The sequence below is a fragment of the Pterocles gutturalis genome, unplaced genomic scaffold (genome assembly GCF_000699245.1).
Source record: "Pterocles gutturalis isolate BGI_N339 unplaced genomic scaffold, ASM69924v1 scaffold47024, whole genome shotgun sequence".
NCBI lineage: Eukaryota > Metazoa > Chordata > Aves > Pterocliformes > Pteroclidae > Pterocles > Pterocles gutturalis.
Genome location: NW_010132432.1, coordinates 1 through 6,549, shown reverse-complemented (window position 1 = coordinate 6,549; position 6,549 = coordinate 1). Strand labels below are relative to the sequence as shown.

The following is a 6,549-nucleotide window of genomic DNA, read 5'->3' as shown; positions in this document are numbered from 1 at the left end:
GTGGTAATCTCCACTGTAATTTTGAGATTATTTTCTGCTAAATTCTAATCTTATTATAGTGAATCTGAATTACCAATATAATTGTCTGTTTATTGCAAAATACAACTCTCAGATATGAAACATACCTTCAGCATTTATTGTTCATTGTGCACTAATGGACTTTTCAAAATTATGTTTTAAACATTTAGAGTAGTTATTTCTGTTTCAAATTGTCTTTCTTTTAATAAACTGGTGTAAGTTTGTTAAGAAGCCCTACATTGTGCATTTCCAGAGCGTTTTTTGCTATTGAGAACTGTGTTATTGGCTTTTCAAATGAAAAAGAAAGTGTTCAACTGCAGAATTTGCTGTGGTTGGTCTTTCTGAGTACTTAAACAATGCATTGGACTGATACTACTTTTTCTTAAGTTGTATTATGCTTGTGAATTAAGACTTATTTGGAAATCTTTTATGCTATCTTTTATTTTGTTTTAAAATAGTGCTTATACTGTTATCTATGGATATATTTTTATATTTAAAGCCTATTCTGACTACTGCTGTCTTTGTCTGCTTCCTTCCTTCCTCTCCACCCTCCAGAGCAGTACAATTAAATATGAGGCGATCAGCAGCTCCGAGTCAAGTGCTGGGAAATGGAGCCAAAAAGCCAAGGTTTATACCACCAGGAAAAAGTATCACAGTTTGTCTCAAGAATGAAACTAAGGAGATGGACCAAGAAATGAAATTAAAGGAGGTAAACTGAACATTGCACTAAAAAGTATATTTGCTTGTACAGTGTTGTTAGTAAAAGATAACATCTGAGCTCACCACAAACAATCCCTGCTAAAATAATCGGTCTGTTCAGAATAGATTTTGACACCTTTGTTCTTAGTACATTTGATCGTGCTTCTCGGGTGGGTTTCTCTCACTCTGTGAAGTGGATGTGGAAAAATGTTCAAATAAAGTAATTGGTGTTAAGCCCAAATACAATTCTCAGTGTAGCTGAGGTATGGATTGCATCTTGCTGTAGGCTTTGTGGGATTCAGATGTTTGGAATGCTTTGGCAAAAGCAGTTAAAAACCCAAGATACTTAGTAATGGAATGTCATGTATTGTATGCATGTGCTTTTTGTTGTGAACAGTGGGATGCATACATTTGTGTAGGGACATATGTTTATGTAGGTAGTTTGATAACGAGGATTAGCATCTATTAGGATCCCTTCTTGTCGCTCTCTTCTCCGTTTCTCTTCAACTGCATGAAGGAAACACAATTGTGAACTTGTTTCTCTTTTGCAGATAGGTGAAAAAGAGGGAAATGCTTCATTGTTTTCTGAAATATATGTCCAGAATCAAAGTACAAATTTTACACAGTCTGTGGAGTCAACTGGAAAAGTAAAGACTACAAAAGCATGTTTCAGCGTTAACAAGTGTAGCAAGGTGGAAATGAAAACACTAAATACACTCAAAGCTGGTAAGATGCTCTTTCTTATTTACTGCCATGTATCATAAGAGAATTTTAAAGCTTATGAGTGATACGCTACTTACCAAACTTTTATGAAATACTAATACAAGAGTCATGCAATGGTGGCATTATTTGGTGTTGTACTGGGTGGAGAGTGAAAGAAACAAACATAAAATGAGGGTTTTTTTAATAGAAAAGGAAAAAAGTTGATGTTTTAGAAGCCAGTTGGTAGTGCCACTATTCAGGTGTGTCTTTCAGAAGAGTACTGTAGCCAATTTACCTTAATCCAGAGTAATATCAAGACAAGAATCGAGATACCCTAAATAGTGGAAAAGCATTGTAATTTGGAGACCTTGTTGGCCTCATGCAGAGAATGCTAACCGTTCTGAGTGGATTAATATTTTTCAGAATTCATATTCATGAGGGTTTCTTTTCTTCAGTGCAAGATCTGAGCTGTTTTCTTCAGTGTCTCCAGTGGGCACTCAAGGTTCAAGCGTGGGTTGCTGACTCTAGTGTAGCATCAGAGCAGAACAGGCTCTGTTCATTCACGTATGTGCACTTACTCATTTGTTACCCCGCTAATGAATATTACTCTGAAAAGCTAGGTAGTAGGCACTGCAAAGGTACTGAAGTGTCTGAACTGCAGCAAATGCACTTTGATGGACTTGTGATGGATTCTGTGGGGTTTAGCATCTTCATTTCCCACTCTTCTGTGTGCCCTGACCACAGACATAGTGCAGGGATGTTCTGCGTCGTGTGAATGCGGGTGTATGACCTCAGGAGCTGAGTACATCTTGAAAGTATTGCACTGGAACTGGGTTACTAACACTGGTGGATGAAAATCACTCCTCTTGGGGACAGCTCAGGCATTTCAACATCTGTCTTACAGTTAATTGACTGTTGTTTCCTCATAAATAATTACATTGATAATGATCTTTCTCTTTGTTTTAGGTTTCATTTAATTGATGATACTTTGTGTAATGAGTGGAGTTTTAAAAGAGCAATTCATGACCGCTTATCAGCTTGCTTCCATAATGATTGGAATTATAATTCAGAAAGCTTTAACAAAGTTATATTTGTTTGTGATAAGAGCTGCTAAATCTGGAAGCCCGATAGAAGCAAAGCTGCCATAGCTCCATGTCCGAGGTCCAGCCAACAGTGAGACTGAGCACCTATTCCCATATAGGCATGCATAGGTACAATGCATATATATGGCTGGTAACACAGGCCAACACAGCACTCGTACAAACACAAGGAATGCCAGTGGACGCATCTTGTTCCCATTTCTGGCTGACCAGCGTGAAAGGCTGCTTGTGGAAAATTAATGTTTGTATATCTGTACATAGATACATACACACACACAGAGACTATAGATCCCTCCAGTAACTGATCTTATGCACTCAGTCTATTCAGTAGCTGTCTCGTTGATTTGTTGAACACTCCAGCTACTGGCATGTGGGCATGTGAACCACAAAGGCCCACAGCTCCCAGGCCAGTACTCAGACCTGCACTCCCACAGGTAAACACACTATAGATCCCTCCAGTAATTGGTTTCAGACACTTGGTCTACTTAGTAGCTGGCTCTTGGACCCACTGTCTCGCAGTTGGCTTGTGCACAAGAGATGCATAGATATGAACGTGTTTCTCTGGTAGCTAGTCTTACCAGTAGCCAACCCTGAGGTGTCCTGGTCTCTCCAGTAACTCACTTGGACTTCTTGGTCCCTCCAGTAGCCAAATCTCAGACCCTTTGGTCTCTGTGGTATCTGTCCCAGACTCATGGCTGCTCCAATACTTGGCTCCCAAGCCTCTCATCCTGCTGGTCCAGCTTGGTGTTTGCTAGCGATCACTGTTGTACGTACCCAGGCAGTACGCGTGGGCTCTGACCTCTGCTTCCTGGCACATCAAGTACCTGGGACCTATGAGCTTTGTGTGGTCCAGCTCCAGCTGCTGGCAGATACACTTCCATACACACTTATGCATTCAGAAGAGAGTCCCTTCACCTAGGCAAATATCTAGAAGTGTAGTTTAGTAAGAAGATGGGGTAGACTGTGGCAATAGAATGCAGAGCATTGCTGGACAAGCGTACTCAGCAGTCATCTGTTTAAAACTGGCCCCTTTTTGCCCTGTATTTTCCCATGCTTGTTCCTTCTTGAACCACTTTCACCGCCCCTTTTGCGTGTCTTTTTTTTTTTTTTTCCTTTAAAAATCTCATTATCAGCCTTATTGTATCTCCAAATTCTCCTCTACCACCTTATGAGTTGCAGGCCCCTGTTGGCAGCAATCCCCTTCATTCTGCAAGGTGCTCTGGAGAGCCCTTCCCATTGACTCTTCTCGTTAGGTTTCACCCCCAGAAAATGGGGGTTGATAATTTCCCTGTGATAACACCGAGAGGATGCTGCCATGATCATGTTATGTGACCCAGAGTGTATGCACTCTGGCAGAACTAGTGTGGGAAAATTCAGTCTCCTTGTATGTCTTAGGTCCCTCTGGTCCCATGGCTTTTGTGTTTATCTGCTGCATGCTGTAACTTCCAGTTCTTCTAATGATGCTCATACTTGTAGAAAATTTTCAGTGTGTATGGGACAAGTTGTTTGATTTTTGTAGGTACATTTACAAAAATTTGTGTCTGCTGATTCTGTATAGCAGTGCACCTGAAAGATAACTAGTGGATTTATCTTCAAAATAATCTTTCTGTGGCCTTGAGGGGGAATCAGCAGTCTTCCCAACAGGAAATATTGTGAACTGGAAAAGATACAAAATGTGTCTTCTATATAATGAATTCCGGGTGCTGCTGGTATGGGTTCTCTGTGATGACTTTAGAAAAATAACCAAAAAGTTGTGAAGTGAGACTGGGTGTGCTGCTTCGGTTCATGTTATGCTGGTACCTTTCTGAGTGACTGAACAAGCCATTTTGTGCCAAAGCTTTTTTATGTTTGTAGAATGGGGCTAACCCCGCAAGTCTTTGTAAAGCTACGATGAAATGTGGTATAAAATAAGGATATCTAATGTAAATGTTAGTTATGGTCATCAGGTTCACTGGTAATGCAAGCACTATACTGTGAAAACAATCCTGCATCGAGGCTGCGTTAAATCTTAAGTAATTACTTAATAACTTAGATTTTCCAAGACAACTTCTGCCCTTTATGTCACTGCTATTCAGAGCAGCTAATGTAACAAATTACGTAGATTGTGTAAACCATAACCTCCTTTGTAGTGTGAAATGAAATTGTTTTGTCAAAGCTGATTTTGAGATGAAATTCAGAAGTAATGGAAACCAGTTGTGAAAGCCAAAGTCAGTTTGGGGTTTTCATTATTACTAATATTGTAATGGAATTATATCAGATTGCCAGTCTCTGCAGCCAAAGAAGACTTCTCTGTTAAAGGGGCATTAAAATAATTTAAAGATTGAAAAAGTCTGTGTGTATGCATTATTTTGGTTTATTGTCTCCATATCATTTAATGCAGATGTCAAACTGTTTGTTAGCTTTATAGCTGCTCAAAGCTGCTGTGTTTGGGTTTCCAGTGCAGCAGTGGAATGTATAAATAAATACCACAGTTTCCATTGAAATTCTTGTGAAACACCTGTGGACTGTTCGACAACTGCACTGTTCAGAGATCTAATGTTTCTGAAACCCAGCCCTGAAAATGCTGCACATTCTTTCAAAAAAACTTGTTATTTGACACATGGTGTCCATTTCCTGGAGTAGACAAGTAAGGATTTGATTAGATAGCATCAATCTAAAAATTACAGCATATCTGGCTTAAAAAAATACTTGCTTTTCTAGGCTTCTTTTCAACATAAACTTTTTCCTAAAATGTCACTAATAAAAGTAAAATGAAAGGCACTCTGAAATCCTCTAAGATGCAATAATTCTAAAGAGGTTTTAAAAATATTGCAACAACTTTTGTAAAGTACAACCTACCTATGTGTTATAATTTTAAGATGGATTTGATGATATGAGTGTTTGAATTGTAAGATATTGATCATAAGATATGTAAGATATGTTCAACAGGCAGATTACTAATATTGATTATGATGAGTTGTGAATACTGGAAAATTATATTTTTCCATAAATACATATCTTTGTAGGAAAATGAACTTTACTCCTGCTTTATGAATCAGCATTTGTTTTTAAGAGGCAAAGAGCAGGACAATCTTTTTTGGTACCTTTGTTTTGTATTCAGAATATAGTACTTGTTGACACTGACAACAGATATGTGGAGGGGAGGTAATTTATTTGACATTGTCATTTGTGCTTTTTCTCACATGCCTTCAGGGAATTCTATCAGCTAAGTCTGCACACTCTTTAAAAATTAAAGCTACTTTTCAATTACCATTAAATTGTTTAAGGAATGTTAAACAAAATCATAAATGTGTTTGGAAGAATATTATTGCAGCTCTTGAAAGTGCTTGGTTTCTACTTGTGCTTTTACATTCTGAGGACCTATAAGCAATAAGAAAAAAATACAAATAGTTTGAATTTGAAGAAGTAATGACAGGCAGATCTCTGAACTATGCTTAGCATCTCCTCAGTGTTGCTACCAAGTGAGATTGGCCAGAACTGAGGTTTTTACCCACATTGCCTTCTTCGACTTAACAGTTTTGATATGTACTTTATATTTATATAAAACATATACAATGAATTTAATTTATGCTTATTATCTGAGTTTGCAGCTTGCTTTCTGTTGGTATTTTTAATCTAGGAGAATGTTGCTTCGTTTTTTCCTTTGGGCTTACTATATCATGTGTGGAAATGAATAGCTCTTTCACCTGCATCCTTAGACACAACATTCTAGCTGGACTAAGATTTCATTGTTTGAACCTGATGTATATGAACAGAAAAGCTGGTTATAGAGTTTTATTCTGTTACAGCTCACCTCCTGTTTGGTTTTGTTTTTTTTCTTTGTCTTTCATCCATCACTAACACCTCTTAATGCGTCTTCCAAGAGGAACTTTGTCAGAAGTCATACTCAAATACTATCTTTGAGCTAACAGTGAAGATGGATTATAATTCATGACAGGGTTAGTGTGTTCACCCTATGTCTCTTGCAGATGTTTTTGAATGTTTTTCGTGCCTATTGTGTTAACTGTATTTATTATTATATATTATTATA

General features: G+C 37.9%; 1 pseudogene; it reads left to right on the top strand.

Annotated features, from left to right (window-relative positions):
* Nucleotides 1-589: 589 nt before the first annotated feature.
* On the top strand, nt 590-727 carry LOC104467198 (annotated as a pseudogene).
* Nucleotides 728-6,549: the final 5,822 nt, after the last annotated feature.